The 14,116-nt window shown below is 54.5% G+C and overlaps 1 non-coding gene across 1 annotated transcript; it reads left to right on the top strand.

The window, feature by feature from the left end:
* Positions 1 to 13,299: 13,299 nt before the first annotated feature.
* On the top strand, positions 13,300 to 13,371 carry TRNAA-UGC. The gene has a single exon. It is a non-coding gene; the product is annotated as a tRNA-Ala (tRNA).
* Positions 13,372 to 14,116: the final 745 nt, after the last annotated feature.

Genomic DNA, 14,116 nt, shown 5'->3' with positions numbered 1-14,116 from the left:
AGCAAATAACAGACTGTACATTTTGCATCAAATAATAGAATGTACATTTTGCATATAGTTACCTTAGCAGGGCTCATTTAAAAAAATAATTAGCTCAACTCAAAACTTCAGACACTGCAGATGAAGATCACTTATCTTCAGATTGTATTTTTAGTCTGTGACAAAGCAGGGAGTGGGGAGGATTGAGCTGGGGATGTTGCGAGGGAGTTTTACTGGGACTGTCTGCATTGGGGATGGGATATCAGGGTGTGACTTCACTTGAGGGACAATAGCTGAGCATGTGACCTGAGCCCAGAAGAGGGATGAGGCCAGGTGACACCTTCTGCCCGGGAAACTGGACAAAGGCTGGAGGAGGAGCCGGGGGGTGTGGCTGGAGGAGACAGCTGGAGGGTTTTTTTTCAGTGACTTAAAATTTCTTTGAAAATAAATGCAGTTCCAAGTATGATACTAATAGCAGTGATGGTGTCAAATGTTAGGCTGGTCCACACTAAGAAGCGGGTCGAACTAGTGCAAATTCAGCTACGTGAATAGCGTAGCTGAATTCGAAGTACCCTTGTTCGAACTGCTCACCCGGCCAGACGCCGCGGAATCGAAGTCCGCGGCTCCAAGGTCGACTCCGCGACCGCCTTTTGCAGTGGTGGAGTACCGGAGTCGACCTTGGCGCTCCGAGTTCGAACTATCGCGTCCAGATTAGACGCGATAGTTCGAACTCCGAGAAGTCGAACTCACCGCGTCGACCCGGCTCGTAAGTGTAGACTAGCCCTTAGTGAGTCACATACATGATTGTGATCAGTAAACATAAAGGCTAAAATAACTAGAAAATAAATTCCTGTTCTTAGTAAAAGAGAAAAAACCTTAATCACGTATATAAAATTAAATAAATATGTTGTCCGTGGAGTGAAAAACAATTGACTAAAATAGAGGAGATAATGGCAGTAACACAGAGTGTGTCTGTTAAATAAAATAAGGTGCAAAGTATCCAACTTGTGTTTCTGATACCTGCATCAAAGCTCCAGAACTGATACCTCAAGGCTTGGGATAGGGAATATCTTCCTGTATTATCTGCTGATTGTTCTAAATTTACTTTTAAATTGAATATGTGGCTGTAATTGGAGTCAGTATATATTTATCTTTCTTTATATAACAATTAGATACAGAGCTCATCAGTGAATTTCTAAATTATTTTCTGCAAAAACTCTCCAGTTTTCAGGTGCCTCAGTAGCCCTGGGATCACAGTTAAAGTTGCACCCTCCCCAAAATCTGAAGTGGCCCCTGGTGAGCCAGGAGCAGCCACAGGGCTGCAGGGTATGTGGGGCTCCAGCAAGATGCAGCCCCCGTGTGAGCGCGCAAAGCTCATCTTGAGCTGCAGGCAGAGCGCCGGGCACCACAGGCCACAGCAGCAGTGTAGGAGGAAGGGTGGGAATGGCAGCCAGTGATTTTAGTTTACTGTTCATTTATTGTGTGGTGTTATAAATAACTAACACATTATGTCACATGGAATCACTGTATGCTAAATAGAGAATCGATTGATCGGTCTGTAGCGAGAATAATCATGTATTAGGTATCTACGTAAATAGGGCTGACACGCAAGGCCTGTAGGCTGAGACCTGCAAGATTTTAGCTTCACTGTTTTAGGCCTTGGAGCTAAGAAATGCTGACAGAAGTAAATGGCTGAGGAAAAACCCGATGCCCTAAGATTATGGGAAAAGAGGTACCAAGTGGTAACAGGCTGAACAATTAGCCAGAAGATTAATTTTAAATAAAAATTCTGTAAAGACACCTGTTTCCAAATGTGCCTTAACCACAGGATACAGGTGGTGCGTCAATGCTAATGAGGTATAATCAGAATCACGTTATAAAAAGGGGGTGCCCAGAGCAGGAAAATTGAGCTCCCTGTGGGAAACTCCAGCAGGAACCATCCTCTACTGACGATCAATCCATGAGAGACACATCAGACCCTAATACTATTGTCAGGATGTGAGTGGAACTAGAGTTGTAACTTTTGCACAGTTCTTTATAGAATTTCTGTGCGCTTGGGGCGTCATAACCTTAACTGTAACTTTAATAAAACTTGTAAAACCGACTAGACCTTGTGCTTGTGAATGTCTGTGGGGTCACTACCCTTGGTCTTTGTGTGTTCCTAGAGACTGTACATTTTAAGCAAGTAGCAGAGGCGACTTTCACTCTGTTAAGTTTGAAACTGTCGCCACCAGAGCTGACCCCGCGGTGGTGTAATGCCACATTGCAAACTGCACTTTACATAAAATCAAAGGCTGCACAATACACCACACACCAGGCCACCCTCACTTCTGCGCTGCTGCTGGCGGTGGCATCGCCTTCAGAGCTGGGCGTTCGGCCAGCAGCCGCTGCTGTGAGGCCGCCCTGCCAGTGCTGAATTTGTGCCACGGCTGAGCTCTGGCGCCTCTTTCAATACAAACTAAGCCCTAGAGGGAGGCACCAGGGTCTGGACATGATGGTGGGGAGCCCGTGAGGGCCAGGGGGGATGGGGGGCACCAAAATACAAGTTCACCCAGGGCACCATTTTCTCTAAGGCCAGCCCTGGAGCCGTGTATGGGGGAGGGGCACATCCCCTAAGGCCGTGGTTCTCAGCTAGGGGTCCCTGGGCCTCTGGGGGGCTGCGAGCAGTTTTCAGGGGGGGCCTCCAAGCAGGGCCCGTGTCAGACTCGCTTGGGCCCAGGGCAGAAAGCCCAAACCTCCCTGCCTGGGGCTGAAGCCTGGGGCCATGAGCCCTGCCACCAGGGGCTGAAGCCAAAGCTTGAGCAATTAGCTTTGTGGGGGGGGCCTGTCACATGGGGCCCCAGGCAACTGCCCTGGTTGCCACCCCCTAACGCCAGCCCTGGCTTTTATATGCAGAGAACCAGGCACATGCAGGGCCGTGGAGTTTTTATAGCACGTTGGGGGCCTTAGAAAGAAAAAGGTTAAGAACCCCCCCTAAGCCTCCCTGGTGGGTGCCCCTCACATCTCACAGCAGCCGCTGGTTAATCAGGTCGGGCTCCAGCCCTGGGAGTCTGGCACATTTTCCTAGCCCCACCTAGGGGGGTTGTTTCCTGTCCCACAAATTAGAGCATTTCCACCTTCCAATCTCGTGGGTCTGTTCCTAGAATGGAAGCCGCATATTGAACAAGCCCCAACAGGTTTGCTGCACCCTGGCCTCCTCCCATTCTCCACCCTGGGAATTTCCTGCCCCGCTCCAACCTCCAAACCAGACTGCCCAAGCCTCCCACCTCCGGTGCGTTTGCTGTCCCTCTCCCTCCAGCAGGAACCCACCAGCAACCCCCCCAATAACCCCTACCTGAGCTGGCTCCACTGCAGCCATTTCCCTTCCCTGTCCCATGGGAGGCTGGGATGAGCTGGAGCGAAACATGGACGACATCCTGCAGCCTGGCAGGGCGAGAAGGGCAGTTGCGGAGGTTTCAGAACAGGCTTTAGTTCATGTCACATCACGATTCCCCCAGGATCTTTCCCTGCACAGACACAGCCTAGGTTCTGCCATGCTGGGAACATGCTCCAGCTCTTTATTGCAGGGGAGACCTGGCCCCTCCTGCCAGGCTAAGCCCACAGGGAGATTTTTCAGCCTCCCCAGTAATAAAGTCTCTGAACAAAATGCTGGAAAGGAGCAGAACCAAAGGGGCTGGGCAGGCTCCATAGGGACACTGGCTCCTCCCTTCCCCTCCTGTGCGGCCATGTCCTGTCGCTGGCAGAGATCGCCCCCCCATCTCCCCCCCAGAGGCAGCCGTGTCTGCGGGCTCCCCCAGCCAGCACCTACTAAGCCCCACCCACGCTGGGGGAGTGACACAGCACAGCAAATTCCACCTATCCAAGGACAAATTGCTGCAGATAAACGGGCTGGGTTCACATCCCAAAGCTGAGGAGAATTGAAGAATTATGAAGAAAATAGGGAAAATGAGAGACTAGAGAGTCAATAATTTTAGGGAAAACGGGGGAATCTCCTTGGGTTTTCTAGCCACATGTGGGGAGGGGAGAGAGAAGGGGAAGAACTAGAGAGAATTGTTCTCAGATTTTGAGACGGAAAGAAATGGCACAAACAGGAAAAGGATGCGAGTAGCTCACCCCCGTGACCATAGGCGTGTGCAGCACATTTCATTAGGGTGCGCACCCAGGGAGCCCCGCCCTAGCCCCACCCCATCCACTGCCTCCCACTTCCTGCCCCCTGGCTGCCCCCCTCAGAACCCCAACCCCCCCCTGCTCCTTCTCCCCTGACTGCCCCTCCTGGGACCCCCACTGTAACTGCCTCCCTAGGACCCTACCCCTACCTGTCCCCTGACCCTTATCCACACCCCTGCCCCAGACAGACCCCGGGACTCCCACGCCCCATCCAACCGCTCCCACCCCTGACAGGACCCCAGAACTCCCGACCCATCCAACCCCTTTGCTCCCTGCCTGCCCCAACCTTGCTTCACCCCTACCACCGACAGGCACCCCCAAACCCCAACCCATCCAACTCCTCTTTTCCATACCTGCCCCGACCCTCAACCCATCCAACCCTCCTGCTCCTTGTCCACTGACCGCCTCCACAGGCCTTCCCAACCGCTAATCACCCCCACAACTATCCAACCCCTCCCCACCTCCTGGCAGCTCTGTCTAGTGGCTGGTCCCACCCACACACTCAAAGTGGCGGAGGAGGTTCCTCTCCTTCAGGGGAAGGTTGCCTAGTGGTTAAGGCACAGGACTCAGGCTCAGGTGTTCTGGGTTTGAGTCTCTGCTCTGCCACAGACTCCTGCTTAGCCTTGGGAAAGTCACTTCACCTCGTTGTGCCCTAGATCCCGCCTGCCCGATGGGGCCAACAGTGACCCTGCCTCCTGGGCTAAATCCATTCATGGCTGGGTGATGGGGAATGGAGATACCAACATGGGGAGATTGGGGCTGAATTTCTCCACAGCCGGAGAGTGGGAGCCAGCTCCACAGGGGATGGGAGCGAGATAGGCTCAGGCCAGCTCCACACAGAGGGGGTCAGGGCTTCAGCCCTGCAACTTTGCCACTAAGGTGGCTGGGGCTCCCAGAGCCGGGACTTCAGCCCCACATCTTCTGCCAGGGTCCGGGGTTCTCCTCCTGCCCCAGCTCGGCTCCTCCCCGCCGGTACCTGGAGCTTCTCCTCCCCCAACCTCCCCTGCCCCTGCCCCAGCCCAGCTGGGCTCCCGGGCACCCACCGCTGCTGTGGCCGGAGCCGAGCCTGGCGGGCAGGGAGCAGCGATTCACGCTGGGGCCCTGGCAGAGCCCCAGCCCGAGCGGGCGGGCAGCCCCAGGAGCGGGGGCTCTGCTGCTGCTGCTGCTGGCCCTGCCCCCCACCGACCCCTGGGGCTGTTTGGGGCTCACCAGCCCCCAGGAGCGGGGGGGAGCAGCGGAGCGGAGCCCGCCCAGCAAACAGCTGATCGCAGCTGCGCCCAGGCCGCCCCCGGGGAAAAGCTCCGTGGAGGAGGCGCCACAAGCTGCCGGCAGCGGATCATTCCCGGGGGGGCCGAGTACCCGCCTGCAGCCGCCGCAGCCTCCTCCCCCCGCCGCCCGGAGCCCCCACGGGAGGGGGGGAGCAGCCTCCCCAGCCGGGGCTCAGGACATTGGGGTGCCGGGGCTCCCCCCATGCGCACGCATGGGCCCGGGACCAACACACACACACTCTGCCCCGGGGCTCCCTGGTGCCCAGAGACCGAGCAACCCCCCGCCTGCAGCTCCGGCCTCTCCCCTCCCGCCCCGCAAGCAGGGCCGACCAGAGGGGGGGGGGCAAAGGGGGCAATTTGCCCCGGGCCCCGGGCTCCGCAGGGGCCCCCAAGAGAAGAGCGGAGGCTCCCGCCTCCGCCCCTCTCCTGGAGCCTCAGCGCCTCAAGCGCCGAGTCTCCGCCGGAGCCCCTGAGCCCCGCCCCCCGCCCAGCCGCGTGCGGAGGGGGCGGGGCTGGGAGCTCCAACGGGGCCTGCGCCCCGCCCCGCTCAGCGCGGCGTGGGGAGGGGGTGGGGCAGCTGCCTCCGCTCGGCGTGGAGCTCACAGCCCCGCCCCCTCACCACGCGGCTCTGAGCGGCACGGAGCTAAGGCCCCGCCGGAGACGCGCTCGGGTAAGAGGCTGAGGCTGGGGCCGGGCCGGGAAAGCGGGACCCACCGCAGCCGCCGCCAGGCCGGTCTTTGGCGGCAGGGGCCCCTTCTGTTCTGGGACCCGCCGCCGAAGTGCCCCGAAGGCCCGCGGCGGGGACCCCCCGCCACCGAATTACCGCCGAAGACCGGGCTGCACTTCGGCGGCGGGTCCCGCTTCGGCGGTAATTCGGCGGCGGGGGGCTCCCGCCGCGGGTCTTCGGGGCACTTCGGCGGCGGGTCCCGGAACGGAAGGGCTCCCCGCCGCCGAAGACCCCGGGCCCTGGGAATCCTCTGGGCGGCCCTGCCCGCCAGCCGCACCCAGGGGAGCCCCGGGCCCCAGGCTCTGTCCCCACCTGGAGCCCAGCGGGGCCGGGGGCAGCTCCTGCTGCAGCTGAGAACAGCGGCTCCACTCCGGCCCGGGTGGCTCCAGCGCTGCTGGCAGCACGTGGCCACCAGGGAGCAGCTGCTGGGCCCGGGCTCCTGCGTCACAATGTGCCAGAGCCCCGCCCCCAGGAGCTGCCCCGCCCCCTGGCTATGCCAGAGCCCCGCCCCCAGGAGCTGCCCCACCCCCGGACTGTGCCAGAGCCCCGCCCCCATGTTGGGTTTCTGGGATTTGTTCTCCTGCCTCCTACTTCCCAGCACCCACCGCTCCCAGCTGCTCCCTTCCTGTGTCTGCAAACACCCCCCGGGCGGGCTGCAGCGCTCGCTGGGGCTGGATCCAGTGGCTGAAGTTGCCTCCATCTCTGCTCACCTGAGGGGGAGGGTAGGGATGAAGAGAGGAGATGGGCCCAGGGTGTGAAAGCAGAACCAGGGGGCAGGGAAAGAAGGACTGTTTGACAAGGTGGGATTTTGTGAGCGGGGGGGGGTGATCCAGCTGGAGTCAGAAGCGAGTTGGACAGCAGAGGCTCAGGGAAATTGAGGGGAACCCCCTGGGTGTCCCAGTGTTAGCCAGGGATCGTACAGCACCTAGCGCAATATGGGGTCCCAGAGCCGTAACTAGCTATTTTTACACCCAAGCCAAGAATACAAAATTGCGCCCCCCCGCTGTGCCACCCAACCCCCTTGAAACACCCCCCCAGTGCCACCCATCCCTGTGGAAACAACCCCCCGCAGCGCCGCCCGCCCCACAGAAACGAACCCTCCTTCCCCAGCGCCGCCCCCCCCGAAACAGCTGTGGGCCGAAAAGGAAGGTTTGGGGGAGGGAGAAGAAACCGCCCCCATAGGGTGACCAGATCTCACCGGCACACCCCTCTTCACCCCCTAGCCCCCCGCTGGCCTGCTGCATCTCCTGCTAGTCAGTCCCCCACCCACCACTTGCCTCCTTTCACCTCCTCGCTCCCCTGCCAGAAACCCCCCTGCCCGCCCCTAGAGCCCCTGCTGGCTCACTGCTCACCTCTGTGCCCACCTGCCACTTGTCCACCCACTCGCCCACCTGCTCCCCACTTGTCCCCTCACCCCCCCCAGTATAAAGCCTCATTCAAAGACCCGGGGGGGTCACTATATCACTGCACCCAGCAGTCACTCACTGCAGCACCAAACATTAAACTGCTGAAAATGGCACCCCCTCCCCCTCCAGCCACCGACGTTTTGGACTAGAAAGCTTTGCCCCAGATATCCCCTGCAGAAGACACCCCCAGACTGGCTGAGGGATACTGGTGTGACCTCACCTGGCAGCCCCCAAAGAAGGAAGCCTGGCAAGGGAGGTACGTGGATCCCACTAGAATTTAAAATGAAAAGTGAGGGAGGGGAGGCTCTGCTGGACCTGGGCAGCTCTAGATACAGCACCAGGCACGTAGCAGGATTTCCACTCCTGAGCCGTGGAAGCAGAAATTGACTTTTCCTTTCCAGATTTAGCTAATGTTCAGAAAGGGAATCTAGCGCCTGCCTTCCAGATTTGAACACCTCAGCATTCAGGAGTGCTCCAGCTCAGTTTGGGCAGCTGTTACTTCATTTCTCCCAAATCAAATATGCGGATCCACTGTCATTTGCTGTAGAAAAAGTAGGATAAAATTGAGCAAGAAATGCTTCCTAGGGGTTATTAGGACTGGAATTGCTATTTTCAACAGCCATTGCCTTTTTGTTTGTTTTTGTTTTATTTGTTTGAAAGGAAGACAGTGATATTGCATTGGCAAATTCCCCAGAGAAACAAAGAGTGGAACAAAAGAATAAAGGCACCTCAACTTTTCCTCATGTATGGAGGACAGTCTTATAATATGCATCCAGATCTCCTCCAATCACACAAGCTGAAAATTGTTCCATTTTACTGCAGCTCTGTAACCATGCGGGAACCAGTCCTGTCTGTGTTCTGTGCACATCCAAAATTCCTGCTGAGTGACCCACCCTGGGAGCAAGTTACCAGTGACCCAGGACTGGGGTGGAAGGAGAGTGCAGGGATGTGTGTCTGGGGGCAGAGCCCAGGTCTGGGGTGGCAGGGGGTGTGGGTGGAGGGGACAGAGCCCAGGTCTGGGGTGGCAGGGAGGTGCAGGGGGGAGCCCAGGGCTGGGATGGGGGCAGCCAAAATTTTTTTTTCCTTGGGATGGCAAAAAACCTAGAGCCGACCCTGCCTCCACGCACTGTGAAGTAGGTAGGAGCAGATCATTATTATCCCTACTTGAAAGAGGGAGAAGCTAAGGCTGAGAAAGGAGAATTGACTTGTCTTAGGTCACACGGCCAGTCAGGGGCAGAGTTGGGAATAGGACCCAAGAGCCCCGATTTTCAAACTTACCATCGGATCTTGAATTTCAGACATTGAATGACCTGAATAAAGTGCTCTCAGATGAGCTCCAGACCTACAACAGTGCACAGGAATTATTCAGCAAGTATTTGAGGAGAACTGCAATGTTAGAGAGAATCATGAACTGCTCAGAGACCATTAATGTAGAGAAGCAGCAAAATTAATCAAACATAGAACCGGTTCTGACTTATTTCCTTGGTCTTAAAAGAGACCAACAAGGACCTGAGTCTCCTCCCTGTCAATAACCCCCTGCTCAGCCAATCAGGGCAGAGACTGAGGATGGGAGGCTGAGGGTTCTCACCAGAGAGCCCAAAGGATGGACCAGGTCACTTGTGGGGATCACTGCCCGAGTTCTATTTCAGTCCCACATTTTTGGGTGGACCTCCCACAGTGGGAACTGCAGAGCACTCCCATGCAACACACACACACACACACACCTCTCCTGGTGTTGGGAGGGGAACAGGAGAAAGGACAAAGGAAGCAAGAGACGAAGAGAAAGGAGAGAGGGATGGATGGAGGAAAAGGTGAAACACAAAGGACAAACCCCAATGTCCCATGATTCTAAGGGCCAAAATCCTAGGTGCGTAAAAAAATTCTGCCTCCTTAAGCTCGTGTTTTCCATGCCTAGAATTCAACTGTCACCAGATGGATCAGACTGAACAGGTTTCAAACCTCCAGGAGGCTCTTACCTTCTAAACAGGGACGGTTGTTTTCTAGTAAAATCACTAAAAGGGAAGGAGAAGACTCAAAAGAGGTTCCTCCTGGCGCTCACGTCCGTGAACCCGAATACTATCTCAGTCCTCAGAGAGAGACCTGGAGAAGGAGACTTGCTGACGCAAAGCCACAGGGGTCTCTGAGGTTTCCCTGGCCCCTCGCCCCTGTCCTGCCTGGCTGATGTCAGCATCTCTCTGTGAGGTCACCACCTCCCCACCACCTTGGACCAATAGGCTGAGGTCCCGCAAAAGGCCTTTGTGATGTCACTGCCACACCCCTCCCTTGCTGGGCTAATGTCCTGCCCCTGGCCAGGCACTTTGCAGGTTTGAGCTGCTCCCTGGGGATCACCCCACTCAAGGAGCATTCGTTCTAGGCAGCAAGCCGGCTAGACAGGGAAACATCAGACGCTGCTCACAATGCTACACTCAGTTTTTCAGAAGTTAGTCAACTTTATGGCCAGAAGAGACCATTAGAGCATCTAATCTGACCCCCTGCATATCACAGGCCTCCTGTATGACACAATAGCTACTTTGGGGGCAAACACTTTCCAGAAAGGCATCTAGTCCTCATGAAATGACATCAGGAAATGGAGAATCCACCACTTTCCTTGGTAGCTTGTTCCTGTGATGAATCATCCTCGCTGTTGAATATTTGTGCCTTAGTTGTAATATGAATTTGTCTCTTTTCACCTTCCAGCCATTGGGTCTTGTTATTCCTTTCTCTGCTAGATTAAAGAGCCCTTTAATACCCAATCGTTTTCTCTCCATTAAGGCACTTCAACACTTCAATGAAGTCACCTTTCAATCTTCTTTTGATAAGCTAAACAGGTTGAGCTCTTTCAATAGCTCACTAGAAGGCATTTTTCTCCAGCCCTCAGGACATTTGGTGGCTCTTTGCTGCCCCAGCTCCAGTTTCACAACATCTTTTTCAATTGAGGACACCAAAACTGGAGGCAGTATTCCACTATCAGTCTCGCTGATGCCGTGTCACCTCCTGTGATGTTATTGACATAATCTGTAACTGTACAGATCACCGTTGCGACCACTGTTCTATATTTGCAGCCAATATTGTAGAAAGGTTGTCGTGTAAGGGGTCTATGGAGAGGTTCTGATTGGCTGATTATAATGATGCCATCTCTAGATGTGTATCATTTTTGTAGTTGACGTTATAAGTATTGGCTCTGTTCTGTCCATATTTCAAACTTGTGCTCTGCTTCAGGGGAACACCCCAGATAAGTTGGTGTCAGTTCTGCCTAGCCTGCTTGATGGCCTATTAAGGACCATCAGCTACACAATCGACCCACTGAGAGAAGGCAGATACGCCTTGTAACTCAGCAAGGTCTGCAGGGACCTGCCTATGGACAGAACTCTAATGTTTTTCTATGCCATGTGCTGGATAGAGTGTCCTTGGGACAAAGAAAGCAAAGACCACATGGCAAGAGACTATAAAAGGCTGATGCCTCATCTCCATCTTGTCTCCAATCCTGCTTCATACCTCTGGAGGGACTTTGCTACAAACTGAAGCTCTAGACAAAGGAATGAATGACCCATCCCAGCTGTGGATTGACTCCAGAGACTTGATTTGAACCTGCAGTTTATTCTATCACTGTTACAAGCCTGAACCAAGAACTTTCCCATTACTGTATGTGAAGGGTTAAAATCCATGTACATTTTATATAACAACCTGGTCTATGAATTGTGCCAGCTCTTTTCCAGACCCGAAGTCCAGACTATGGTCTAGCCCACTATGACTCTTTTGATGGTTTAAATTACACTCACGGGCACTGATGATAGTTACTGAAAGTTTGGGAGTTAGGAGCTGGTAGGTTAGTGGTCCAGTCCCCTCACAGACGACCTCCACCCTCTGGGACAGGGGCAGGTCTGAGCTCTCACACCAAATGCTCATTGTGGCTGCCAGAGTCTGTGGGCAGCTCGTTTAGTTTACGCTGAGGGTTGAGTCCTGCTTTGTGCACCATGTGTGAGAATGAAAATCCTAAACCGCCCTTTGAAATAACGAATGCAGCAGGATGTGTTATTGTCCCTGCCCCAAAGCAGACAGACTGATGGAGAAATGCCATTGAGACCAGGGTAATACTCCACTGCCGTTCTACCTTTTTTACTTGCTACTCTCCCTCCCAGCCTTGTGGGGTCTCAGAGCCCGGTATTGAGCCTGAGCCAAGATGTCTACACTGCAAATTTACCACCCCACAGCCCAAGCCCCGGGAGCCTGAGCTGGTATGGGGCAGCCCTGGGTGTTACACTGCAGTGTGGACATAAGCCTATTGTGTTTCATTTCTTAGGTTCTGCTGCCATCGTGTGGCCATTTCCTTCCCCTCCTTTCTGTCCAAAGCGCAGAGCCCAGTTCCTCCAGGGGGAGAAGGACGTCTTTCTTCTTTCCTTCCTCAACAGCCCCCTTCCCTGGAGAGCCCTTTGCTGGGGTATGGGTGGGGAACAGCCGTTTCTGAGGATTAATTTCATATTAATGGTGTTGATCTATAGATTTTACAGCCAGACTAGACCACTAGGTACCTCTGCTCTGACCTGATTCAGAACAGAGTCCAGAGATTTTTACCCAGTGACTCCTACATCCACCCCAAGATCTTCTGGCTGAACGAGGAGGGTTCATTCAGAAAGTCATCGTGTTTGGGTGTAAAGATGTGAAATGATGGGGAAATTGGCCCCTCTTTCAAGTTTAAATGTTGTAACTTCTACACCTAGACCGGGGTGGCCAACCTGAGCCTGAGAAGGAGCCAGAATTTCCCAATGTAACTGCCAAACGTGCATCTTTGTATGCAACTACTGAGTCAATTGTGAACCTTCCCATCATTGTCCTTTGCTCTTAACCCTGAGGCTGTTGCCCCATCATGGGGCCATTTCCCGCCTCTCTTTCATACAGAAGCACAATTTTCTTTGCACAGACACAGGAACAGCAAGATCTTTCTCTGTCCCTTGTGCAAAGCAGGGGGCCAAATTCCATGGAAACAATGGACAAGCAGGGGGCTCTGGGCACATCCAGCCCTGGCCGTGAGATGTTCCCTCCCCTCTTTCTTTATGCCCCTGTTGCTATTTCATGGATTGTCTGGGATGGGGGAAAAACTGAGTTCACTGCAGATGGAGGGGAAAAGAACCCTGAAAATCTCAGGACCCAACCCTGCTACCAGGATCACTGAGGTGCTGGGAATCTGCCTGGGAAAGGGACTGTGTGAATTGTCAAGGTGCGGAATGAATAATCTACAACTAGATCCACCTCATTAACCACCGACACAGGCTAATCCTGCTGCCGATAGAAGGGAAACTGGGAGCCATTCTTTGCTGTTCAGCCATGGAAACAGTGACCCAATTGCACCGCAGTGAATGTGCTGGGGAAAGCTAGAGTTTACAGGCAGGTGGAAATAGCAGATCCTAGAAACACCTGGAGCTCCACACACCACTTCTGCCACCAGGGTGAGGTGTTGAGCTGCTCACAGCATCCCCCACCATGACCTTGCAGCAAGGGATTGCCGCACCCCCAACCCAATGCAGGGGAGAGGGCTGAGTGTATCTCTGCACCCTGAGACCAGGGCAGCCACTCTCTCTGCCCCACACATAGAATCTGGCCCTGCTGAAAAGTGACCCCTATGAACAAGTCACCTCCAGGAAAGCAGGATTGGTCCTCAGAGAGGGGAATGGGCTTCTCGTGAAGCTTATAGGTCACTGGATGCTCTGGAAACAGGAGGGCTCTGAGTGTAACCCATAGCAAACACAACCTGCTAGGGGATGTAGCTCAGTGGTTGAGCACATGCTTTGCATGTACGAGGCCCTGGGTTCAATCCCCAGCATCTTCATGATCATTTTTTCACCCTGCTGCTTTGCTCATGCCCAGAGGGGATGTGGCCCACCAGTCTCCCTGCACCAGTTTCAGTCCTGCTCAGTGAGGGGCAAGTGACAATTGCATGGAAGGTCTGGGGGTGGGTTCTGCTCCTAAGTCACCTCAGTACATTTAAGATTCCCACCCACTGTGCTGCTTGGGAAAATGGTAGATGAGAAGGGCGAATCCTCCAGCACTGGAGGGAAAGGTCCCATCTGCACAGCCTGAGAGGCAAGGAAACAGAGGGGCAGTCAGTGCTCAGGGAGGAGAGGGGTCAATGATTTACTCCCAGCAGGGGACACTGTCTTTTTGAGTATCAGAGGGGTAGCCGTGTTAGTCTGGATCTGTAAAAGGCGACAGAGTCCTGTGGCACCTTCTAGACTAACAGACGTATTGGCGCATGAGCTTTCATGGGTGAATCCCCACTTCGTCAGATGAATGGAGTGGGAATTCTGTGCCTGGCTAGCCAACTACAAAAGCAGTTTCTCCTCCCTTGGTGATCACACCTCAACTGCTAGAAGAGGGTCTCATCCTCCCTGATTGAACTAACCTCCTTATCTCTAGACTGATTCTTGCCTGCATACGTATACCTGCCCCTGCAAATTTCCACTACATTAACCTGACGAAGTGGGATTCACCCACGGAAGCTTATGCGCCAATAGGTCTGTTAGTCTGTAAGGTGCCACGGGACTCTGTCTTTTTGAGGCGAGTGCTGCTGGCTT

Source organism: Mauremys reevesii, linkage group 14 (genome assembly GCF_016161935.1).
Source record: "Mauremys reevesii isolate NIE-2019 linkage group 14, ASM1616193v1, whole genome shotgun sequence".
Taxonomy (NCBI): domain Eukaryota; kingdom Metazoa; phylum Chordata; order Testudines; family Geoemydidae; genus Mauremys; species Mauremys reevesii.
This window is presented reverse-complemented; position numbering and strand designations above follow the sequence as displayed.